Genomic DNA, 27,855 nt, shown 5'->3' on the forward strand with positions numbered 1-27,855 from the left:
CATTTCACTTAATTAAATAACTGAGTCAGTCAAAACTAACTGTCAAGTGCCCTATGACACATGGATGCACGGAGACTAACAAATACTAAAGAGAGCATTACCTTTTTTATTCAGTCACATGATAAAAGAAATATAATTTCCATGATCATACTTTATTTTATGTCATTTTCAGGTATGGGTGTTAATTAAATAATCAAACACAGAAGAGACTATAGGTACATAGAAGATAGGCGATAATAGGTGATATAGATAGATAGATAGCTAGATAGATAGACAGATAGATAGATAGACAGATGATATAGATGGAGTTTTCTTGAGTAGCACATGGGAATCCTGAATAATGGAGCTCGACTTGTCTTTCATGCTACAGATGAAAGTAATACAAGAATGTCTGTCTGCGGAATTATTCCTGTTGGAGAAAACTATTTTGTTTACGTCTGAAAGCCTATGTTAGAAGAGAAAAAAGGATACTATTCTAACTTTCTAACTTTGCAAATAGAAAAAATAATTCCTTCTTTTGTAAATTACATTTTATTTTATTTTATTTTATTTTATTTTATTTTTTGGCTTCTGAGAAAGAGTGGGCATCTTTTATTTGAAGTCAGTGTCCAACCCCAGGTTTTCTTTATATAAATCCTGAGGAAGTCTTGATCAAACATGCTATTCTTATCATTGGACATAATTGTATTGCTAATTCACAAAATCAGGCCTTTGTCATGCACACATATACTTTGTGCATGTTCTTTCATTTAACAAATGAAAATAATACTAGTCTCACCATCTATTTTGCACAGCAATACTATATTGTAATACAATGGTAAATGTAGAACACCAAAAAAAAAAAAAAATCAAATTCATCATTGTTCTAGAAACTTAGAATTGATTTTCCTATATTTAATGAAGATCCCATAGTTTTCAATCCCATAATTTCAAATAAAAAATTGAAAACACCTGAATTTTTCCTTACAGTACCAATAAGATATTTCCATGGTTGTATCCTTATTAGAGATTAGTAGATGGTTGAGAAATTAAAATATTTAATTCTTAACACTATCTGCATGTTTAAAATCCATCTTAATTAATAAGAAACGCTTGAACATTTATGTTTTGTGGATTCCCAGAGTAAGAGTTCCTATATTTATCTTCTATTTTCAGCATGTACATTCTATACTGAAAGAACTGAAACCACATCATTGTTAGTTATTTCTAAATATTCTGTTCTTCAAGCTTTTAAACTCTTATGTTTAGTTAGTCATCAAAGGATTCTGGCATGAGAGTAAATGTAAATGTTTAAACCAGGAGTTATAAATATGGTCTACAGAATCTAGATTCTAAGTAAATAGGAAACTAGCTCCAGTGACTTTTAAATGTTCTCCCATTTTTGTGGAAGGAGTTTAAAAAGAGAGAGTCATTAAGATAATTACTTCATATGGAAAGAATAATAACATACTGATCATTTAAAAGAGAAAACACAGCTCATTTGAAATATAAATATAACTGGGAATTAAATCTGAGTCTTAATCCCTTCTATGCTTTGCTTTTTTTTTTGGACAGGATAGAAAAGGCACAGTTTTGAAGCATATGAACAATTTCCTTGATCTAGTCCCTCACTTCCTTGTCACCTTAATCATAACCTTAAACCTATGCCTTTTTACTACCCTCTGGATTCCAGAAGCTTCTCAGCAAGTCATTCAAACCAGGTTTCCCTCTAGCTGGCCACCTTCTTAGTCCAGTCCTTATTGCTGTCTTCCTCTGGAATAGATTACTACTTCTGAATTACCTTCTCTTAGAAATAAAGTGGAACATGCATGGAAATGTAAAAAAAAAAAAAAAGTCTAATAACAGCTTCAGTATTTTAACAGAGACTTTATAGAGACAACTGCATAACCCAAAGTCACTCCAAAATACAAGAAATTTGGATCCATTTGGAAAGAAAATTGGAGACAGGAAAATCTTTTCTTAGCCTTCTTCCTACTATCCTATGGACACATGCAGATCCTCGCTATCATGAAGGGCCTGGACTGCTATGTAAGGAATACAGAAGAGTAGACAAGTGAAAGACCATGAAACCTCAAACTAACTAGCTAAACACTTAAGCAGTTTAATTTCTTATTCACTTGTGAAGGTACATTTCCCATTAAAAAACAAGAAAATAGGGGCGCCTGGGTGACTCAGTTGTTAAGCGTCTGCCTTCGGCTCAGGGCGTGATCCCGGCATTCTGTGATTGAGCCCCATATCAGGCTCCTCCGCTGGAAGCCTGCTTCTTCCTCTCCCACTCCCCCTGCTTGTGTTCCCTCTCTCGCTGGCTGTCTCTGTCAAATAAATAAATAAAATCTTAAAAAAAAAAAAAAACAAGAAAATAAGTTGTCCAAAATGTATAGACTTTCATAGACGTTTCTAATGCAAATTTAAAAATTGTAATGTAATCCAAATATCAATTGTACCCTTAGCTCCCTCCATAAACCAATGTTCCCCAAAACACCTGCTTGCATTAATGAAAAGTATAGAATTTGCTGGAGATATCACAGAAGACAAGGGGAAGAATATCTACATTTTAAAAACCACACTAGATAACCATCTTTGGCTTGCTCCATCTCTTAAGTCCCTCTCTCCAAAGCTCCCATGACAGAAGGATCTCTTTTTCTGCCTTTCCTCATGGTACAATGGGCCTGTGGAATTTACTTCAAATTTCACAACTTTTTACCACGCAGTTTAATTCAGCTCAATGTCAGTTTCTAGCTCCAAACTCACACACACAGATCCATATAGATTTCTATGCCATATGGGTCAAGTTGGATGACATTATCTTTAAGAACTCTTCATCTTGAACATTCTCTGATTTCATATTTCCAATGTCACGGTCTTACAGAAAGACAAAATGGCCTGACTGGTAGAAGGTAGAATGAATATATCAAGTTAGGGAATTGGGATCCAGATTTGGGAATTTGTTCATTGCTGACCTGCCCAATGGCTCCTCAGGCATTACTTTCTATCTAGTTCAGGTTGACGTTTTTAAGAAATAAAAAGATCCTTTAAACTTGCCTTGTACAAGTAAAATGACATTTTCCCATATCTTTTTATCATTTTTTGCATTCCAAGAAAAATATAGGTAATATCTGAAAGCCACGCTTATTCATTCTTCATATAAGTTAACAACCAATAGAATCTATAAACATATAAATTGAAATTGATCCTAGTAATTCTTCTCTTATAATAATAGCTACAGATGGAAATCAAATAAATGAATATGCTACTGAGAGTTTAAAAGTGCTTAGTCTACTCATATTTTATATTTTTTCCAAACATAATTCAAGAGACTTACTACCTAAAAAGAGGTTAATTTAAAGTTACAAAGTTGGGCTTTTTAAAATCTCTTGTAAAACAACAAAGGTTGGGTAGCTAAAATAGTCCTATGCTAAAACTTCAGTGGATCACATACTTGAAACTAATGTAACATTGCATGTCAACTATATTCAAATTTAACAAACTAACACAATAGATGAATGGATAAATAATATGTGATACATATATATGTGTGTGTGCACATATGTGTGTGTGTGTGTATGATGGAATATTATTCAGCCGTAAAAAAAGAATGAAATCTTGCCATTTGTAATGACATGGACAGAGCTAGACAGCATAATGCTAAGCAAAATAAGCCAATCAGAGAAACATAAATACCATACAGTCTGACTTATATGTAGAATTTAAGAAACAAAACAAATAAGCAAAGGGAAAAAAGAGAGAGTGAGGGAGAGAAACTGAGAAACAGACTCGAGAACAAACTGATAGTACCAGAGGGGAGGTGGGTGGGGGATGGGTGAAATAGGTGATGGGGATTAAGTATACACTTATCTCGATAAGCACTATATATTATATAGAATTGTTGAATCACTGTATTGTACACCTGAAACTAACATAACACTGTATGTTAACTACACTGAAAATAAGAAACTTAATTTAAAAAACTAACAAAAACTAACAACAACCAAAAACTTCAGTGGATCAAGTTTAGAAAGTTTTCATTAAAGTATGATTTTTTTTTCTTGATGTCTTCTAAAGCTTAGAACTTGTTAAATGTTTTGTAATTTCCCAGTGCCAGACTCTAAATAAAACTTCTCTGGCCCACTGCCCCGCTGAGCCTTGGAAGTTAAGTCTTGAAATTCTCATCAACTTTTCAAGCATCTGTGTATGGGCTAACATTAAGAAGTGAATTATTTGATCAAAAAAAAAACAAAACCTTGTACTCTTAAGAAATATATCAAATAAATAATTGTCCTAGTTCTCTTTTTTAAAGAGAAATTAATTTGTAGCATAATTATATTAAACTGTATAATGTAAATGTTTTCAAAATGATTTTTAAATATAATTATTGCATATTTTAAATTTTTCAAAATTAGTTTTTCATTATATGGACACTGAAAAGAACAAAACTTTTATTAGAACAATATTTACAGGACTAAACTTTTTCTCTGTAAATATAGTTCATTTAATAATAATTTATTGCAACAAAAATATACATTCAAGGAGCATAAAGAAATAATTTCAGTGACATATGATGTCCATAATGGCCCTCTCTTTCCAAAACACTTCCGATTTAGTTATGAGACATCCAGTATATTTAACATCAATAGCTTAAATTATTAGACAAAATATATACAATTACTCTTTCAACTTAATTTTAATTGTATATTCACATTAAATATGTATTCATTCATTAAAATTATACAAAGTAATCTCACACCATTTAATGTCTTAAAGGCAAATGACTGTTATTGATGAGTCCAAATTTCTCTTTGTGGTTACTTGGGAAATTGGCAAAAAAAGGCACATCAAGAAAGATGGTATCTAAAGTAAACATTGTCCTGGCATCAACAAACCCGCTATTTATTTAAGAACACCAGTGTTCTTGCTGACAGGGCACAATCCAGAAAATAATGTTTTATACTTACTTTAAGTAGCACAATCTACTCTTTCATTCATTCTAAAAATGTATTGACCACTGAAGGTCAAGTATTTGTTAGGTTATGAGGATACAAAAGATCAATAAGACAGTTGCTGACTTCAAGGAACCCACAGTCTAATAAAGGAGACAGATAGATAGAAAGATAATTATAATGCAACATTGTAAATCACTGTGCATGTAGGATACAAGATACTTTATCCTGGGGTGATAAAGTAGTAGCAGGGAAGCTCTACACACAAATGCAATCTCATGCATAAATAAGATGTGTGGGCTCTTAACCTCTTACCTAACTGTAACTCAACAGAATGTAAAGCTTCAAATGTGCATTCTTTGGGTTCATTTTTGCTTGTGAAGTAAGTCTTCCCAAGGAAATGGAATGAGTAGGTACAGGACTAAGAGAAGTAAGGAGGGTATGAATACATGCAATTTCTAAATGTAAAAGACCAAAATGCAGAAAGCAAAGAGTTAGGCCCCAATTTAGAAGATGATGGAAATTCTTGCAGGAGTTAAAAAGAAAAGAAAGGCAGACTAGCAGGCAGAAAAAGAAAACAGAATTTGCAATTATTTGGATTTTCAGGTAAAGCTAAGGGTGAGATTGGCCATTTTAATATTATAAGCACTCAAAAAAATTGTTCTTATGGAAAGTTACAAAATGTCCATAGGAAAATAGTTTATCTAAAATGATTGACAAAATTGTAGAACACCGAAATATTTAGTGATGAAAAATTGTTCCTGATTCAAGACCTATTTATTTAAGAATACTATGTGCCTAGAAGTCTGAGAGGGCTTTCCTAGGGATCTAACCTTTACACTGAGAATTTTTTAAATGGACATGAAGAATGAGGGAAGAAAATAGCCTTCCAGGCACAGGGGACATCATGTGCAAATGCTTGAGGCAAGAGAGAACATGAAAGAAACTGAGAAACTAGGCAGAGTTGGAGGGAAGCACTGTGTGAGATAAGATATGGGATTAGATGCCTAGCTACAGAATTTTTATTTTATTCTGAAAGCAATGAGAAGAAGTTGAATGATTTTATTAGCTCAATGATTTAATTTTATTTATGTTTCAGAAAGATTATCTTGGCTGCAGCATAAGGAAGAGACTAGAGGGGCACCTGGGTGGCACAGCGATTAAGCGTCTGCCTTCGGCTCAGGGCGTGATCCCGGCGTTATGCGATCGAGCCCCACATCAGGCTCCTCCGCTATGAGCCTGCTTCTTCCTCTCCCACTCCCCCTGCTTGTGTTCCCTCTCTCGCTGGCTGTCTCTATCTCTGTCAAATAAATAAAATCTTAAAAAAAAAAAAAGAAAGGAAGAGACTAGAGAGGGCAAGCATATATTTAGGAAGACTAGTCCGGGGACTAATGCAATAGTCCTAGCAAAAGATGGTAAGATCTTGAGTTACATCAAGGATGTAGAAACAAAAGCAGGTGGACAGATTGAAGAGATTTTTAGGAATGGTACTGGCCTTGGACACAAGCAAGAAATCCTCTTCTCTAAAATCCATGCTTTAGAAGACCTCCTCTGGCTATGCTCTGCCTCAGAGGGCAGAGAGTCTGTAAAACGAAGGGTATGTGCCCACCAAAACCTGTCTTCCTCCTTCCCTGAACCATGATACAGGCACCTAGACACTATAACTTCCTGTCTAAACAGCCCCGAAATTTTCTGAGAGCCTGAGAGGGCCTCTAATATGATTATACCTTCTCAAGGGCAGACCATGTCACTGATGTATTTACTCCTAGGCCTGAGAAGTGGCCAAGAGACAACCATTTGGAGGAGGTGTGGATAGAGCTGGTACATATGAGAAGGCATTTCCACATGCACATACCTGAGATCTCTTCATAGTACAGAATGATGCCAGAGGTGGGTAGAAAGGAGAGATGGGCCAGAGGTTGGGGCTCCTTCTTCCCAGAACAAAACTCCAAGAAGATAAAATTAGCAGGATTTGTTGGATTGAAAATGAGCTGTGAGAAAAATCGAAGTGCCATAAAGATTTCTAGCTTTCTGCCTTGTATAATTCAATGATTATGGTATGACTCACTGGTCTACGGCACATTGGACAAAGACCAGAGAGCTACGTAGAAAGATCATTAGTATGATTTAGGCATGTTTGATTTCAGACATCTTTGAGACATCTAAGAAGAGATGTCAAGTAGATGCCTATAAAGTCTAGAGGTCAGTGGAGAGGCCTAAGCTTGGGATATTATTTGTGAGTCATCAAGCAGTACAGGATTGAGATAGCCTGGGGAGAGGGTAATATGAGACGAGCGGCCCACTATGGAGTCTTGAGAAAGACCAAAAATCAAAGAACAGGTAGCCAAAGAAGAGGGGAAAAAAATCAAAGGAATGTTATACGAGGGAATGTAAGGGAAGACGATGTTTAAAGTGGAATAAGAGTTACAAATATTACTGACAGAGACAGTAGACAAGAATTGGGGGGAAAAAATCTGTTGCATGGGGGTTACTAATGTCCTAAATAGAGCTGTGTTTGATAGCATGATGAGACCAAAAACCAGATTGGAGTGGCTAGAGAAGTAAATGGGAGGTGAGGATAAAATCTGCAGAATAGATAACTCTTCCAAGAAATTTGGGTGTGAAGGGGTGCAAGGGAAGAGGGTTGCGAGTCAATGACAATGATCACTTGTGATCATTTAGAAGCCAGTGAGAAGGGTTCCACTGATTGTGACTTTATTTTCTCTGTAAAGAGTGATTGTTAAGAAAGAAGTGTTTAGGTGTCAACTATACTCAAAAAGCAAAAACAAAACAAAAAAAGAATAAAGGACTTGGAGCTGAATATTTGGGGGAAATGGAGAAGTCTGTAGTCAGAAGAAATGAGGGTGGGCACTGAGCAGAGACTTATTGCCTGGGCTAAAATGAAAAGTAAGAAGTTCATCATGGCACTCTGACCCCTCACTGGGGCTCACGATAATCCCTTTCTACCATTCCACAGCCCTCTGCAAACCTCAAACACATGGCTTAGACTCACCCCAGAACTACTCTTCTTCTATGTACCCCAAGTCCCTACTGGTACCCTGACTCCAAGTTCCGTGTGTCCCTGCTCTAATGGACACTCCATGCCAAAACTCTCATGTCTGAACTTACAAGCAAATTCTGGTAGGTGTTAAAGTTCAACAATCATATGAAACTAAATCCACAAAATCTAAGAGCCTCTCCATATCTCAGGCCCATGCTCTCAATCTTCTCGACACTGGGTTTCCTCCACAAAACCACACCTAACCTTCCTAGAAATAGAGCCATTTTAGAAGGGACTGCTGTTCTGTCAGTGAATTCCTAGTGGACGAAATCTCAGAGAGCTAACAAAGTGAAGGAAAGAAACTAAGGCAGGGGTCCCATGGTTCTTCAAATCGCACCAGGTAGGTTCTAACCCACTAGGACAGAATGTTCACTTACCCTTATAAATAACCACTGGGGCCTGAACTTGGTGCTTGTACCTTGGAATCTCTATTTGGTTGTTCAGAAACTTCTCTCTTTCTCTCTCTCTCTCTCATTCGACCATTAAGGTTGTTAGATCAATGTTTCCTTACAGATGAAATGCTGTAATTTATGTCCTACATTCCCAACATAATAAGGTCCTTGAAGGCATAAACCATGTCTTATGCTCACCATATCTAAACTAGATCCAAGCATTCCTTGGTTATAGGAGCCATTCAAAACTTTCACTGAACATCAGTTTAATTTGACTAATAAGGAGGCAACTGCACCCATATGGTAAGAGAACTTGAGTAATCTGATAGTTCTACTGTATGTCCTCCCACACTCTTCATTCTCATTGAACTTTAACCTGGGAATTCATTTAGTTAGAGAGAGAAAATCAAGGTAAACAGGGTAGCAGAAGTTGACTTACTTGGATCTTGACCAATTTAAGAAACCAAAAACATTCTGTCCAGTAGGCATACCAGGTCTATTTGAATAGCCCAGTGATATATCCTGTTGGCCCAGGAGCCACATCCATTGTCCAGAATATTGCTCAATTCTCAGCATGTGCCATATGCTGACATTTCTTCGCCCTCTCCATCCATACCAACCATGTCCAAAGCCAGTACTAATTCACATTTATATTCTTCTGTATTCAGTTTAGGTGAGTAAGCAAAGTTCAAATATGGAGTTCAATTATCAGAATCTTTCCAAGGACTCAGCCACCCTGTGAAGCAAGACCATCTGTAGAGAAACTGTCAGGGCCACTGACCACATGGATGCTACTGCTTCTTCATTAGCCAAACGAAACTGACAGCTACGTTAACTTAAATCAGTCCATGTATAAGTTATTCTTTGGTTCATTCTAACTATACCTTAAAATTGTAAGCATTCTCCTGGGAAATATAAAATATGAAATGTGTCTACCAAGATGGGGAGGGGAGGATGAGGATCATTCCTTTACTTAGCAGGAAAAATCTGGTGCAATCAGACATTAATACAGATACCCTTCTTTTTAAACTCAAACATAGTTTTATAGGGAAAAAAGTATCATATTGCATACTATTTCTAATATTATTTGTTATCCACACACTGTGGTATGTCTAACTAACTTATTCATATGTTGGAGTCTATTTGTAGCCACGATCCTCTAGGAAGAATTTCTATACCCTGTGAACTCTCACTTATTTCCTGATGCCCTATACACAATCCAAAATATATATTAGCTTGTTCCTTATTGCCAAAAATCACTGCAATCCATCAACTACAATAAGATATTGGCTTTCAACTATTTTTAGAACAGTTTTTCAAACAAGGTCATGAAATAAATTTGGAGTATCATGGCCAATATTTTTTAGTAAAATAAAATGAATAGAATGGATCAGAGTGCATTACATATAGTAGTAGTAAAAAATTCTGTGAAATTTTTGCTGTATACATTCATATTAGGTCACCATATAAAATGTATTTCTTACTATGGTCACTGTCAAAACCCTTAAAGATCCTTTCCTCCCCTTAAAATCTACTTCAAATAAGCTCAGTATGTCAGTATGTTCAAAATCAATTTGGCATTTTCCCACCGTGACCCTCAATCTAATTCTTTTCCAGATTTATCCATGTGGCTTATTATACCATAATTCTTCATGTCACTCATTTTATACCCTTGTAATAATTTTAACACCTCTTTCTCCATAACCTCACGTGTCCAATTTGTCCCTAAAAGGTTCTGATCCATCCTCCAAAATCTCACATTTATCCTTATCTCAGGACACTGACACACCTTTGGTTCCGGCTCTCACCAAATCATGCCTGAGTTATTATAATAAACTCTTAACTAACGTTCATACCTCAAGTCCCCATAGACTCTGATTAATCCTAAAATTTTCTTCTCCTTAATATCTTATAATGTTTATTTTAAATAAATTCCAGGCTCCCTTCCCTAGTATTCAAAGTATTCAAGAATCTAATTCCACCAGCTTATAATATCCATAAAAGCAGAGGCTCTATCTTTCCCCATCACTGCAATATTACCAGTAGATAACACATGACTGGCAAATAATATGTGTTCAGTAATATTTGTTGAATGGATGAGGAAATGAATGAACAAATAAATGAAGAAACAGTCTCTGTGGCATATCTTTTCTTTCTCTGTCACATGTCTGTTTTCCCATTAAGTCAGTGATATTCACTGTAACATTTTTGCTAGCCTACAAAGTATCAAAGTATACAACACTGTATAGGTGAGAAGATTGTGTAAGATACTGAGAAATCATCCCCATGGTTTCCTAGAATACCAAGTTCACTTCCAGACCAAAGTGTCTACATGCTCGGTTGTCTCCCACCATGATGGTTACCCCCTGCTTTCTATTTATAGAAATCCTCCTACTCTTCAGAACATACCTCAGAACCTTCTCTCGCTAGTCATTCTTTTCACACTCTTCTAATTATCTCTATTATTTTTTTAGTTCTTAGTCATATCTTTTGTATTTTTATGGTTTTGTTAAATGTTAATTATTTTATCAGAATAAGGAGTTTTTCAATTCATTGTATTCTCAACAAAATCTCACTTTAGTATTAGATGCTTAGTAGATAGTTGTTAAACCCATGAGTAAAAATTTGCCAAGTTGTTATATTGTGTAAAGCACTAAGGAAGGTCATTGAATATCCATCTCTAGCAAACTTAAGATTGATGTAAGTAATCACATACACTCCTGGCATATAGTAGGTGCTCCACAATTATTTGTTGCATGAATGAATGAACAGTTTCCAGTTTAGTGTCCATTAACTCCTTGATATCCATGAAAGCATAGTAAAAATTCATGAGCTTATAGTCAATATTGTAAATAATAGTAATAGAAATTTTGTGTTTATTCATGGTTAAGATGCAAGAGCAAAAAATCTTAAGTTACTTTACATTAGGTTAAAACTGTATCAACTCTGGGGTGCCTGGGTGGCTCGGTTGGTTATAAGAGCCTGACTCTTGATCTCAGCTCAGGTTTTGATCTCAGCATTGTGAGTTCAAGCCCCACATTGGGCTCCACGCTGGGCATGGAGCCTACTTAAACAAACAAACTATATCAACTCTGCTAACGCACTGCTCAATATGTAAGAAGGAAAATGACAGCCATTTATTCCACATTTATAAAGTGCCTACAGTATGCCAGTCTCTATGCAATGCTCAGCATCAGCTCGTTTACTCTTCAGAACAACCTTACAAGGGCAGCACTGTTATCTCTCTTTTGCAAATTAGGGAACTGAGGTTAAAGTAAAGAAACTGAGCTTAAGTAACTTGCCCAAGGTCAAAAGTTAGTGAGCAACAAAGCAAGATTATGAACTCATGCAGTCTTGGGACAGGAGGGTATAGATCTAATCTACGTATAGATTTAATCTAGGTATAGAGCTAATCTATGATGTCTTTCAAAAACTAGGGCAGTTATTCTCTACTGATAGTCCCTAAAAACTTTCATTCTTTTCACAAAGCTACATCCCTTGGCATTGGCAGCCAAAATATGTTTTCCTTGGGTCTGAGCAGCAGAAAGCTGGCATGAGGATATATCCATTTTGTTTTATGCTTTATTCTTCATTCCTCTAAAGTAAGGTCTCCAAGTGTCACACAGGCCTTGCTTTTTGTAATCCCAGTGGCTACAGCAGCAAGACAGATAGTTGGTGGAGGTGACAGTGTAAACTGGAGAGGAAGACAGCAGCTGGCTACCATGTTGGGCATTCAGCACTAAAATATCCATGAGTATTTCAAATTTCAGGTAACCTGACAATACGTTAAAGCTGGAATCCACTATTTCATATTATTTTATTCTACTCTTTTTAAAACAGTCACACAAACCTTTATTTTAAAAATATCTTAACCAACATTCTTTTCAGTTACTGCTTTCCCACCTCCAGAAGACACGTAGAAAGAACACTCTTTCATAACTCTAAAAGCAAAGTCCTCTAACCCACACAAAGACCTGGTCCTCTAGGAGATTAGGGTTGAGTTTGTTTTCAGTTTAGCTGTACTGATGATTGCCTTTCAAGCTGACTAGGTTAGATGAGACATCTGTGGAATTTGTTTGAAGACAGATGGGTGCTCAGATACAAAAATGCTGGATTAAGCAGAGCAGAGTGGACTGGAATGATAAATACAAATGTAAGCCATGGCAAAGGCAGCCAACAGAAAAAAACAAGATACTCATGGTAATGAGCATCCTTTTCACAAAAATTATCTAGGAGTGTTCTGGGTGAGATATACAGGCACTTCATAGAACTGCTACTGCATATTTTTCTCTCTTTCTCATTTTCATTCAGAGCATTTGAATGAATATCTAGTATCTATTAGATTTCCCATATATTTCTAGTCTCTATGCTAGATACTATATGAGGTATAGTCATCTGTTGGTTAAGAGCACAGTTACTTCAATTCTCTGTGCCTTGATTTTCTCTCTTCCATATTGGGGATAATGTCAGTTCATGGGTTTCCTATGAGGATTAAAATAGTTAATGCATGTCAAGTGTACACAGTGCCCGGCACATACTGGCACTCAATGAATTTCAGCATTCTCATTATTACCATGAGAAAAAATAGGCCGGGACCAGCAAAGTCTCTTACTAAAAGGTGTTCAAATGAAATTACACCTATAGACATACGTGCAAGAGTACTTCAACCAAGAAGACAAAACAGCATGCAGCTAACTGCAGTCTGGCCTTTAGAGACTGTACAGTTGTCCACATAGCAAGGGTTGGGGAGAGATCTGGGGATGGTGTACTCAGAGATGTGACTTGATCCAGGTCTAAGACTATGGGTTCAACCTGGACATTTTGCTCTCCTCATTATTCAGGCCAATACAATTTTAAGACACTAAAGCAAAATCTTGGGACTGGAGAAGTCCTTAGAAATAATTGGTTCCAGGCCCTCTGTTTTAAAGGTAAAAATACAGCACTGAAAAAAAAATAAGGTAAGAATATAAAGACCAGTTACCCAGCCCATCAACAACTATTTGTTGATGGACTACCACCAGCAGCCTTTATTCTAGGTGCTAGAGATTGAGCATTGAGTAAAACATACATATTCCTCAACCTCAAAGAGATTATATTCCAGTGGGAAAGAAAACAGATAAGTAAATAAATGAATGAAGAGTTAATTTCAAGTAGTGATAAGTCGAAGGTCATAAAATCAGGTACTGAGAGAGAATCTGGCCAGTGAAGGGCTACAGCTTTACAAAAGGTTATCAGACAAGGCCTGCCTAGGCGGTGACATTTCACTTGAGTCTAAATGATGAAAAAGACACAGGCATGGTGAAATCAGGGCAGGAGGCAAGGGATGTTCAAAGGAAAAAATATACCAGGAGAGAAGGTTCTAGAGGGGCTGGAAAGGAGGCCAGCATGGCTGTAGTGCAGTGAACAAGAGCAGAGCAGAGTAGGAGATGAGGTCCAAAGGGAGGCAGAAGTTGGGCTCTCTAGACCTCAGTAAAGAGGCTGAACTTAATTCTGGCTGTTGCACAAAGTCATAGATCAATCTCTAAGCAACAGCATGGTGAAATCTAATTTAAGCTTTAGAGAGACCTCTGTCTGGATGTCCTAGAACACAGTGGGCAATAGTGGACTTGGGGAAACCAGCACACCATGGCACTAACCCAGGTGAGAGATGGTGATGATTTAGACAAGGATTCTAGCAGAGGAAATGGTGATCAGTGGGCTGATTCCTAATATATTTTAGGAATAGAGCTGTCACCTCCTACTGACAAATTGGATGTGAAGTGGGAGGAAAAAGAAGCACTTGATAATGAATTTTAGATTTTGATCTAAACAAATGAAAGAATGCTGGAGCCATTTATGGAGAGGGAAAAAGCTTAGGGGAGGGATGGAGACAGGAAGGTGGGAGAAGATATACCAGGTTTAAGGAAGGTAATCGATAGCGCCATTTGGCCCTGTTAAGTTTGAAATATCTGTTAGACATCCGGGTAGAAATATCGTATTGTTCAATATGTGAATCTGGAACTCAAGGGAGAAATCCGGGCTATAGATAAAAATTTGAAAAAATAATAGAGATGTGTCCAAAGGCATGGATTTAAGTGAGATTATCTGATCACCCAGGAGAAGAGTATGGACAGAGAAGAGATGGGTGCTGAGGACAGAACCCTCAGTTCTGTCTGACAGGGTGGAGGAGGAACCCTCATTAGTGGCTATGGAGTAAGACGAAAACTCAAGAGTGTCTATGATGTAGCAGTCTAGAGAAGAAGACCCAGACACTTATGCAAGGTAATGTTGTTGGTTACTGGCAGTTAGGAGAACTATTGTTACTTTATAAGAACCTTGAAGACAACAGAGGCCTTAAGTCTCCACTTCTCTTATTTCTGCATCACCAACAGCACTATAGAGCTAAATAAATGGTGAAACATACGGTGAGAACACACTAAGTAATTGTTGATTGATTATACATATATGTGACATGATCAAAACCAAGTTTACCTTGATAGGAAAGATAATAAATTTCTATGTTTACTTATCTATAGTTCTCCTGAATTGCAACTGGATATCTCTGTGTCATCTCATTTGGTTATCTTCATGAATGATTATTAATTATTGATTAGTCACATCACATTCTCTGATTTAGTGATGCAATTGGTGAACAGGCCTGTATATCTTGACCCTAAGATTTATTTTATTTTATTTTATTTTTTTATTTTTATTTTACTTATTTATTTTTTTTATTATGCTATGTTCCTAAGATTAAAATAATCTTATGCAAAAAATGAGATTGATTTATAGTTATGTTTGATTTGGACAAATAGTTAATTCAAAATCTTTCTTGAGAATATACACTGTATTAAAATCAATTTGGGGCCTTTATGAAACGCACAAAAATATGAATATGCACAGCAATTTCTCCCAACAATTTTACATATTAAAAAACAAAGATGGGCCAAACAAAATCTACAATACAAAACATTAGGCTATGAATGCTAAATAGAGATACAAAGCACTTTTACTCGTTCATGGTGCCTTAAAATTTTAATATACAGAAATAGTCAACCCCTTAAACTTTAAAATCACATCTGAACTTTTTCCTAATTCTTTTTCACACAACAAAGTATCCTGAAGAAATCCTTCAATGTATTAAATAATGAATTCATTTAAAGATTTTTAAACTATAATATCACACCATCCGTTGCATTGAGGGTCAATGACCTGATGTTTACACTTTAATCCTTTACCACAGATAATTTGCAAAACTCAGGTGGACAGCAAATACTTTACAACTCTAATCAACAAAGAGTGAACTATGTTCATTGAAAAGTATACTCTGAGCAAATGAATTACAGAAAGTCCACACAAAATAATGACCCTCAGGGAGTAGCCTAGCTTTTGGGAGAAGGAGAAATGCTGAGTTCAGTATTTGTATTAACGGTTGGGGAGATCTTATGGGCAGAGATTCAACAGATGAGTCCCAACATTCTATAATGGGTGACAGCTAACAGCTCTGAAAAGCACATATGATAAATGCAATAAAACAACCACTAACTTAACTATGATAGTGACCTAATTTGCAGAAACACTAAGAAATATTCGTTATGTCTCACATGTTTTGCTAAGCCCATTTTAAATATGAGTGGAAAGACATTTGTAAGGGACAATATGGTAAGTAAAGCCAGGGATTCTAACATTGGTTTTCTCTACCTAGGAAGACCACTCTACCTCTTCCAAAGTGAAATATTTTTTTAATATTGTAAAGGGTGGCCACAGTACACCCAAATTAGAGAAACAATTCCAGAGACATTAAAATTAGCTTGTAGAAGTTCTTTCTCCCTCTAATCTGCTGTCAAAAACCCATGATGTCTTACGAAAAGAACACATAGATCTTACTTTGTCACTTCTATATTCAGATAGGGAAACGACTAAGCACAGTGTCTGGATATGATCCTGCCTCTGCCACTCCATAGCTTTTAACATTGGACAAGTTACTTAACTTCTGTATGCGTCAGTCTCCTCAGCTATAAGTTGGGGATATGTATTAGTTTGAAAGGATCCAGTGATTTAATATATGTAAAGTGCCTAGAAAGTACCAGGCACATAGCAAGTAACCTAATAAATTCTATTATTATTACATCTATTATTATTGTTACACATTGTATGCACACAAGTACATGTGTATGTGGATATTTTGGTGTCTAAAAAAAACAAGCAAACAAATGAGAATGAAGGGTCAAAGATGTTTAGCAAGCAAAATATACTTTAGGTGGCAAGGGGGAGAAAGAGGAGAAAATACACAGGTCCACTCACATAATTCCTGTTCTTCATTACCGATATGTGCAGAGTAACTCTAGGAAATATTTGTAAGGCTAACCTACATACTCCTTATGAAGAACCTTTACATTTTCCATTTCAAAGTGTTAGAATGATACAGTTAAAAGCAGCCAGATAAACAAACAAAAAGCCAGACTCTTAAATATAGAGAATTGGTGGTTGCCAGAGGGGAGCTGGGAGGAGGAGATGAGGAAAATAGATAAAGGGGATTAAGAGGTACAAACTTCCAGTTATAAAGAAATAAGTCACAGAGATGAAAAGCACTGCATAGGGAATATAGTAAAAAATATTGTAATAACATTGCATGATGACTACACTTATCATGGTGAGCATTTAGTAAGGTACAGAATTGTTGAATTAGTATATTGTACACCTGAAACTTATATAACATTGTGTGTCAACTGTACTTCAATTTAAAAGAAGCAGCCAAAATTAATCTGGAATCCCTAAGGGGGGGTAATTAAAACAAACACTAGGAAATCTTTTTATTTTATTTTGTTTTGTTTTGTTTTCTATATACACACTAAGTGCTTAGAATAGTGTCAGACATCTAGCAGAAACCTGATATAAGATGACTGCCACTAACAGACTGTGAAGTTGGAGTGAATTACTTCTCTGACTCAACATTACAGCAACAAATGCAAGAGATAATAGTTACTGTGTATTATTCATAAGTTTCCTCCGGTGTTCAGCATTATTTAAATTTTTAAAAAATAAATTATGGCTCACCATTAGTCCTACTTTATCATTCTCCCAGTCATCACAGGAGACATCATTTCTCTGAAGAGTCTTACCTTCTACCCTCATGTGACAATAAAGAATGATTCAGGCTCCCCTTATTTTATATGGGGACTCCCAAAATCTTTGGGGTTGATGCTATAATCACTGGATATTTGCCAAATAGAAATAGAAATTGAAACTGAAGATGACTTGTCCCCACAAAATGAAATACCAGTACCTATTCAGTGGAATAACATTTGAACTGGTAAATTTTCTTCTTCTCCAAAAAATGTTGATTGTTTTGTTTTGTTTTGTTTTGTTTTGTTTTGTTTTGTTTTGGGTCTTACATAGGCTACTCTGTTCTGAATGCTTTGGAAGAGGGATGTTAAAGCATGGACAGAATTCCTTTTGATGTTGGCTTTTAAAATTTAAGTTCTTAGAGGAGCTGAAAGTATTCCTGAAGTAGACAAAATGATTGGGAGAAATCTGTGAGGAGGAGCAAAGGATGTGGGAAGACACTAAAAAGAACCTCTCGTGCTCTGGAGAGGAGACATGGAGGGAAGCACAAGAATATGGTCTCTGGAGGTTGGAAAGAAAGGCTTGCCTGAGAGACAATCTTTTTCTTGAAGACCAGAGGAAAAGTAAAGAAAAAATTAGTGTCTTGAGAGAGGGTGGCCCTGTGTTTTACCCCAGCAAGGGCTTTGGGAGGGTGCAAGAACCCAGAAGAAGTAACTGTGTTGTGTGTCTTAAGCAATTTTAAATTGATGAAGATGAAAATTTCTCTACTTTAGCAGGTTCAAAATTGAAATGACTTTGACCTACAAAAACTTAAGGAAAGTTACATTCTTACACAGCTATTTTATTTACAAAACATACACATAGACACACACACACACACACACACCCCTACATGTATTTAAGTAAATTAATTTTACCTTGAAAATTGATCTGTCACCCCCAATTTTTAGCAAACTCCAAGGTTTTCACAAATGCATGATACGTGTACGAACCAAGATATCAAAAATAACGAAAAAATCACTTAATTCTTCAGATTCATTTTTTCTATTATTTATAAATGATATAATTTGGTGAAAATAAATAATATTCAAACATTTTCAGAAGAAACCAGATGTAAGTGCCATTTACAAAAGCCCCTTCATTTTGATTACATTAGTATCTTCAAATCAACATTTTGAATAGTCACAAAATTACATATATTTGCACATATTCAATGACTACACATAAAATTTTTCAAGTTTCTACTAGTTATTATCTTTAAACAATGAGAGTCAGATTTCTGATTCAATCTGACAGACTGAATTTGCTGCATCTTTCTGTTTTTATTTTATTAAATATATTTATAGAATTTAACCATATATCCTTAGTTAAGATTTTAGAGAGATCTTTAGCTCTTTTGAAATACAGTAAGCATTCGTTGTTTTAGTTAATTATTTCCAGAATATTTACTGAGTGCCTGCACTTACATCTTTAGCATAATTCCTAAAGATGTAAGTAAAATGCTTTATTCCCAACACACAATTGTTGAATAAATAAAGTCAAGAGTAAATATTTTCAACGTGAAATTTTTAACATGTTTTCATAAAATCCAGTGTGTAAGTAAAGATTATAGTGACATGAGATTAACTGTCAGAATTTTGTAATTTGTTAAAATTGTGGGAAATTGGAAATGCTAATGAAATACCACTTACTTGAAAAATCCATAAAAATCAACTGCTTAATTTTTCTTTTGAGCTACATATATTTCATGAAGTTAAAATGAAATGAAAACTGATAATCTCATATTCCATTTGATTTACGTTATTCTTCCATTTTAATATGACACCAGTTATAGATTTAAGAATTTAAAAATAATTTAATTTAATAGTAACTTTGGGGAGGGAGGAAAGGAGAGAAAAAGAAAGCACTAAATAACACCAATCAAAAAAATAAATAAAATTAAAAACAAAAATCAATCGATAATTCCAAATTCTAGAAATGTTACAACAATAAAACAAATGCACATCTTAGATTAGAGAACTATGGTATTTTAAAGGTCATCTTCTGAAACTAGTATTTTACTTCCATCCAAGAGGATTATTTGTACTGTTCAGTTGAGTGCAGAGAATATAAATCTAAATGACCCTGTTTCTTAAAATCAATAGGCTTAACTTGCTAGGAGAAATCTAGCAAAATGGGAAGCTTCAGTGCTTCAAATAACAAATCCTTTTGAACCTATCCATTGTCATCAGAATTGCTCAGCTGATTCTAATACCCAAGAGATCACACATACCCTCTCAGTTTTGAGTATACATCAAATTCATAGATCATTGTAGTATCTGATATTCTGGTCTCAATTTTTAAAAATTTTAAAGATTTTATTTATTTATTTACTTGAGGGTGACCCAGAGCGAGCAAGCGAGAGAGAATGCAAGCAGGGAGGAGCACAGGAGGAAGAGCAGAAGGGGAAAGAGAGGGAATCTGAAGCAGACTCTGCACCCAGTGTGGAGCCCTACACAGGTTCAGAGCCCAAACCAAAAGGCAGAGGCTTAACCAACTGAGTCACCCAGGAGTCCCATAATTTTAAAAAATTTTAGAATAAATTGTAGCAAATTTTACATTTATAAGCACACCTCATAGTGATCTTGCTATACCAACAGAGAAATTATAGAGCTGCTGAATTAGGACATTTTAACAATTTAATTCAGGTTGATTCAAATCAACACAAACAATGTTATTCCGCGTGTTAGGAAAAAATAAACCAAGAGATACGGGATGCCATTCAAATAATTAGAGAATCAAGAAACAGAAATAGTGTATCAGACCTGATTCATCAGACCTAGTCACAATGACCCTTCCATATTAAATATCCTTTTAAAGAATGAAATATATGAGAGAATGCACAGTAGATCTTAAAATTACCTCCCCATCTCTGAGTTTGTTAATACCACACCAATGAGTCACTGGACAAAGCCATGAGAACTAGAAATACACAAAGCAATATTGAAATATATGTGGGGCTGGCTAGACCTCCTAGGTGATTGGTCGGGATATAGTAAATGCACAAGAAATCTTTGCGCAGTGAATAAGAAAATAAGTGAGTGACTCCACATACCAACATCCTTAATTAAATTGTATGCCTTGGGGCAATGATAAACTTGTATATACAAAGGACATTTGGAGTTGCTTGAAAATAGTTAAAACTGTGAATGCTAAATCTGCAGTTTCTAGAGATCTACCATCACAGATATGTATTGAACTCCGGAGAATGACATAAAAGTAAGATTGAGGGTCAAGAGACTCAACTGACTCCAACAAAGTACTAACAGATATCAAAATTTTAGGAAAAAAAAATACATCTATGGAAATGCTCCTTATGAGTAACAGCTGTCCTTTAATACTACACCACTGTTACTGCCTCTCTCTTCATGGGTTCTTCAGCCAGTATGGCAGGCAAGATCTCATACGGTCAGTTGAATCAAACTGAATTTAGTTAATTCTCACTTAAGAGTTTTCATGCTGACACCAGCATTGCAATAAAGTTACTTTTCCTATTTTATCTAATACAGTGAGGATACTCTTTTTTTTTTTTTTTACCATAGATATTTCTTGATGTTGCTATAAATTAACACACTGACAAAGTGGATTCTTATATAAAATGTCTTAGACCACTACTGCTCTATCCTCAGTGTTCTGTGATTTCCATAATCCACCAATCCCTCTTGGTTTTTGTTTTCTGTTTTTTTATCAAAGAGAGTAGAAGTATTTCATTTAGCTGATCTGTCTTCAGCAACCGTAGCTTTACACTGCTCCCCCTAAACAAAGGTTCTCAACTTAGGGCTCACGTAACCCACCAGGACTACCAGAAAGCAAAAGTCAGAGTTGACCTGGGGAAGCACCACAGAGTAGGAGGTTTTGAAATCTGAAATTTTGAAACAGCATATGGACAAGATTCTCTGCACACATAAAATCTAAATGCACAAGATAAAGCATCTTGAATCACAGAAGGATGGTAAATATATATCGGGGAAACCTGAGCTTTGTGTATGTTTTCTTACCTCTTTTGTAGCCTTGGGTAAATTGAAGCTCTTAGATCTCAGTTCAACTTTGTGAATTTTTGTAACCCACAGGGGCTCAAGTCATTTGGATATTTTATAATCCCAGCTAGATTAGGATGACTCTCGGTAACAAAGCTATATTGGGTTTACCTGCCTAACAGGAGTTCATTTAAAGCGATGTTGGACAAGTAATTCATTTCTTTGAGTCACAATTTCCTCATCTATGAAACAAAGAGGTGGAGCTGGATGATTCAGAAGGTTCTTTCCACAATTTTGATTCCCCTGGAACTACTAAAAAGTGAAGATTTTTCCTTCCATGTCTAAAAACTAGTAGGTCCCTAAGAGTCAAGGCTGGGTAGCATCAGGCAGGGGAAATGAGATTTTACTCCTAAAAAGAAATAATTAAGAAGCACTATGACAGACCAGACTCTGTCCTAAGCACTTTCCACATATGCATGAATTTAATCCTGACAACTGAGACGGGTTCTATTATTATGCCCATTTAACAGATGAAGAATTTGAAGCATCAGGTTAAGTAGTTTAACTTGTTCAAGCATGTGCACTAGTAAGTAGAGGGCCAGGATGCAAATCCAGACAGTTTGGCTTCAGGAATCAGTTCTCTCAACCACTCCACTCTGCTACATGCCTAAGATTTACAGAGCCCACTGACTTTATCCACATGGTTAATTGATTATTTAAGATGCATAGAATTCTTCCAGATTCCCTACGTATTAATCAAGGTCAAGGGGCAAGGCTGATTATGTGGGTTGTCAGAACTCTGGAAGGAAATACCTCAAAACTCCTGATGTTACAAATTTGATCTAACTGTGGTTAAAAGTAACCTATCCTTGTAAAAATATCATAACCCTGAAATTCCATTCAACATTAGAATGATATTTGCTATTATATTTTGAAAATGAAAGTCCTTATGAAGAATTCAGCTCTTGGCTATTCTTCTTATTACAGTCCGAATTTCATCTGAATTTCCACCCTGCCTTTTAAAGGCCTTCAGTGGATCTGTCCTCACTCTTAATTATAAAACAACTCTCACTCTTGACTGTAGGCTCCTTGAGAATTGAAACTTTGTCTGTCTTAATTCTCACTCTAACCCCAGTGTGTATGATACTGGACGTTTAATAAATATTTGTTAAATAGTAGGTAGATATTCAACAAGTGTTTGTTGAATTAATAATGTAAAACATGTAAAATTATTTTTAGACAAGTAACCAATTTCTTCAGCTCCCTCTTCTTATGACAAAATAAATACATTGAATGGAGATCAATATTACCTCCAGTATTTTACTGATCAATTTACTGCTTTTGAATTTTCTGAGACAAATTAATTTTTATTTAATTTTATCCTGTTCAATATTGTCTTCATTTAAAAGAACAACTGAATATAATTTAATTCATTACATTTTAAAGCTGCCTTTATACTCACAAATAAAAATGAAATTGTTAAACCATGAGTATTTATTTTTAGTTCAAAATATGATCCACAGTTTAATTAAATAGGTACTAGTCTCCTATTCCAGTACCTTATAATGACTATAATAAAGCCATATATCAATGCAACATAATTTCTTATATAATTTTAAATATAATTTAAAATTTTAAACACTGGGAGACAATGAGAATAGTCCAGAGAGAAGAACAAACTTGTTTAAAATTAAAATGCAAGTAGGTGATAGAGCCAAGACAAAACACTATGTTCTTCTAGTTGGGGTCTAATAGTTTTTCCATTATCCTAGTTTTCATTTAAAATACCAAAAATAGATAATCTATGAAAGAATAGTGTTGGGGAGGAAAATTTTTTTCTCTACTTTTTAAAGATTCTTCTGGCTCATCTCAGAATTAAACTGCCATGACACAGACTAACAAGAGAAATTAAAATCTAATTTCCTATGTATGGAACCCCACATACACGAAATGTTCAAAGAGAGAGAGATAAAACAAGGTAAATATGAATCCTGAACTAAGGAATGGAATAGGGGCTTGGACCTTCAAAGGGGAAGAGGGCAATTCACAGGGTAATAAGTAGAGATGTTTGCCCAGCCAAACTCTGAGATGGGCCTCTCAGATAAAATTTCTCTGGTAATAACTCTTATTCTCAGAAAGATCCCCAGTTTGGAGTCTTCTAGGTAGTTAACAGATACGCAAAAGTTTCTCTTGAGCCCACAGTGTCTCTCAATTGCCTTCAGCTCAAAATAGTTCACATGCCTCAAAATCCTCAAAATAGTTTCGGGAGTCTTGTTCTGAATACCTTCAATAGGAAGATTTACCAACTACTACCCAAATATCCAAGAAATACATGTTTTAAATATATACGTCAACTGAAATATTTTAAGAGCAACATTTCAAAAAAAAAAGATTTATTTTTGTGTCATGTGAAAGGATGAAATCAGAAGATAATTGTGGTTTGGTTATGCATTGTAGAGTAGAAAGGCAAGTTTGTCATTTTGGGAACTTTAAAGAAAACTCAGAACCTATCACATTAAAACTGGGAAAAGGGAAACCTGAATGAGCTTTAGGTGGTACTCACTGAGTAACTAAATGTGCTTGCTACTAAGCATTTATTAAATGAGTTTTGATGGCAAATTCAACCCAAACCAATTATTGTTGGCATGTTTTCATTGAAAGATCAGTCTTTGTTAACCAATGTGCAAAAGATCTCTTCATTTAAAAGTGAGATATCCAGGTTATAGAATAAAATCAAGTTCTATTTCTCTTTCAGCAACTAAGAAACTAAACACCAGAAAGACCAAGAGTTCAGCAATTAAGTTGCAAGCCTAATCCTATTGTTTGCATGGAGACTGTTAAAGACTCCACTGAGTTGAATAAATTGCATTAAAATTAAACTCTAAAAAGAACAATTTAAAATGGCAGGGCACAAGACAAAGCAAACACAAAATATAGTCACCCAGCTCTAAGAACCAAATAATCCATAGCAGAATATGATTACCCGCCTCTTGAGGTAAACATTAATGATTAAATTGTGGATGATAGGTCTCAGATGAATAAATTTGTACTTTCACTGAAAGAGAGTCAAGGTTATCACTGCTTCTCTGAGCAAATTCTAAAGCCCACGCATGGTAACCTTTGAAATTTTAACAGAACATCACCAGTCTTGCACTGATTGCTTCAGCTTACATGCCACTGGTCATAGAACTTTGAACTGGCCATTTTTGTTTGGAAAACTTGCAGATACTGTATCTCTTTAAGTTAAACAAACCCTTGGACATACACACATGCTGTTTAATGAGGTTGTCCCCTACAAACGGAAAATTTCGCTGGTAAGAAATTGAATGAAATAGTACAAACCAAGCCTAATAGTCTCAAACTGAAAAACAAAACAAAACAAAACATTTCCTGTCTTTTCTCTCACCTGCACTTTATTTGAAAAGACATTTCTACCTTTCTGCTATTCTTCAAGAGAATGATCTTGTATGATCTGGAATTACACCTATTTAAAATTAATGTTAAAATATCTTACTATGATATCATAAATATCATAAAACATCATTATTTTTGCTTTGTAATATCTTTTATTCAAATATGAGGTGTTTCTAAGCAAATTTCTGGTAGTGTAATTCCATTTTTCTATTGGATTTCATGAAAAATCATAGGCAAATTTTTATAGGGAAAAATACAACCCTTTGATAACTAAAGCCATATTTAATTCTATAGCAATTAAAATTTGAATTATTTAATTAAATAAAAGAAATTAATTTCCCATAACCATTGACAATAATGTTCAGAATATTAATAGCATTATTGGCCTATAATTACAACATCTTGGAATAAAAGTACTAAAGAGAAAATAAACAGCCATGTAAACTTTAACGGTATTCATTTATATTTTTGTCTTTCATTGAAGTTTTAAATACATTTGTTTTTACTTTTTGTGTAGGTTTTTCTACTGCTTTGGACTAGGCTGGAAGAAGATAGAGGTTAGAATGAATTCAAGTATTAACAATGTAAAAATTAACCTATTCCAAGCCCCAGCATAACACTGTGGCTAATCATAGTGACAATTCGATGAATTATGTTTATTGCTTTTTCATTTCCTAAACTTATAACTCAATTACAAGCAAAGGTGTAATATAAAAGCTGAAGTCCTAGGGGCTTGGGTGGCTCAGCCAGTTAAGCATCGGACTCTTCATTTTGGCTCAGGTCATGATCTCAGGGTCCTGCGATCAGCTCACATTGGTTTCGGTACTCAGTGGGAAGTCTGAGTATTTGTCTTCCTTTCCCTCTGCCTCTCTCCCCTTGCTCTCTCTCTCTTTCTCTCAAATAAATAAATAAATAAATAAATCTTTACCCTCCCCCCCAAAAAAGCTGAGGTCGAATCTGTATAGTCATTTGCTATAGGGCAGATTGTACAACTAGCCAATAATGTCACAGTAGCAGAAATTCAGTGGGAAGTCCTTCCTTCTACACTTCAATCCAACATAAGCATTATTAAAACATGTTGTTTAAATGCATATGTTTTCATGTGTTTTACTCTATAATAAAGAGTATTTCAAAAGCATTTTAATTTGTACACCATTGGGTGAGGCTCCCCTTATCCAGTTTACTACTGGATAGCCAATCCCCATAATCTTACATCTACCCTAATTCAGACATTTGTGTCACATCTGCCTGGTCTTGGTAGACAGTTGATTTTCTAACTCTTGTGTTAAACTGACTGGTATTCCATCACAGCAAAGACAACTTCAGGAAGATTCTCCTTTATCATGACAAGTAAGAAGATATTGATTGTTTAAAAATCTAGAAATATTTATAATTTTTAATTGCCCCAATTAAAAAATATATATATATAGCTACAACCAACAAAGGGAGTCTCAGGGAGCCTGGATCTCTGCAAACCTCACTCCTGCTCTGGAAAAGGAATCCTGGGAGTACAGGATGCCTGTACAGCAGCAGAGGCAGGCTTCTCTAAAGGTGACCAAGTGCCAAAATGGGAAGTCCTTCAGGGCACATGAATCAACACACAGTGCTCGGTTCTTAACAGGAATTTTCAGCTCAACTTGAAGTAAGATCCGACCAAAAGAAAAGTACGTCATACCCATGGCTCCTGCACAATACCTGCTATCGACAGCTGTATGACAACTACTCATTTCCTCTTTAATTCCAAGTGGTTTCCATCTCCACCACTGCTCCGAAATTGCATCTCATGCCAAGTGTTCACCTCCAGTAGGAAAGTTTTTGCTACGTGTTCCATGTCGATGAAAGGACTCAGTCAGTGACATTTGATTTGCCTCTCTTATGTTGACTTCCATGAAACACCATTTATTCCAGTTCCTCATCTTCTTGAACCCATTGTTCTCTTTCTTGTATGGTAACAGCTCTCCTTTTTGTTTTCCAACCAAGGGCTTCTTTGCCTTCTGTTAAATCAATCAGAAATCATCTAGCTCTTTCTGCTTTCAGTCTCTTGTTCACTCTCATTTCTGTTTTGCTGTTGTAATGTATTAATGGGTGTACTTACTTGAAACCACAAGGAATTCTGCACACTGCCCCCACAAACACCTTCTCAGAATGTCATGTGTTATCATTACTCTCCTTCTGCTCAAAAATTTGTATTGACTTTCCATTGCCTATAAAATAAAATCCAAACTAATAATGTGCTGAACCCTGTGTTCGGTGCACAAAGAAAAGCTACATCTCTTTAGCCCAGAAATGAGGCCTTTCAGAATCTGAATCACTCAACCAATTTAGGATAAAAAGGTAGGCTCTTTTAAGGCAGTGAAAGCCAATGGACTGGTGACATACAACATAACAAAAAGAGATTATACATGAGTGGTGTTCAGTGAATGCTCGTCCATGAACTGGAGAGCCCGGTTTCAATTAGGGGAAGAAAGTATATAGACGAGATAAGAAATAGGCTTGGGATAGAAAGGTTGAGGATCCAGATGTGCCAAATAGATAAAAAAAAAAAAAAAAGAAAGAAAGAAAGAAAAAGGAGGGGACCGATAAGAGGAAACCGCGAACGTAGAAATGACATGAGCTAGATGAAGGTAAAAGAAGTAATAGCCATAAAGATCTGGATATCAACAGTAATCCACAAGCATCTCACAGAGACAGGGAGAGGAAAACCTTGAAGTGAGAGCATACAATTATTTCTGAAGCAAATGTTAAGGAATAAAGTAATTTACTGAAGGCAAGAAAGCAGAGACAAGGGGCGCCTGGGTGGCACAGTGGTTAAGCGTCTGCCTTCGGCTCAGGGCGTGATCCTGGCGTTGCGGGATCGAGCCCCACATCAGGCTCCTCTGCTATGAGCCTGCTTCTTCCTCTCCCACTCCCCCTGCTTGTGTTCCCTCACTCGCTGGCTGTCTCTCTCTCTGTCGAATAAATAAATAAAAATCTTTAAAAAAAAAAAAAAA

General features: G+C 35.7%; 1 protein-coding gene across 7 annotated transcripts in view; it reads right to left on the bottom strand.

Moving 5' to 3' along the window:
* The window catches only part of ALB (albumin), a 125,180-nt gene that overhangs the window by 17,680 nt on the left and 79,645 nt on the right, over positions 1–27,855 (bottom strand). The window lies entirely within an intron of this gene.

Source organism: Ursus maritimus, unplaced genomic scaffold (assembly GCF_017311325.1).
Source record: "Ursus maritimus isolate PB19 unplaced genomic scaffold, ASM1731132v1 scaffold_8, whole genome shotgun sequence".
Taxonomy (NCBI): Eukaryota; Metazoa; Chordata; class Mammalia; order Carnivora; family Ursidae; genus Ursus; species Ursus maritimus.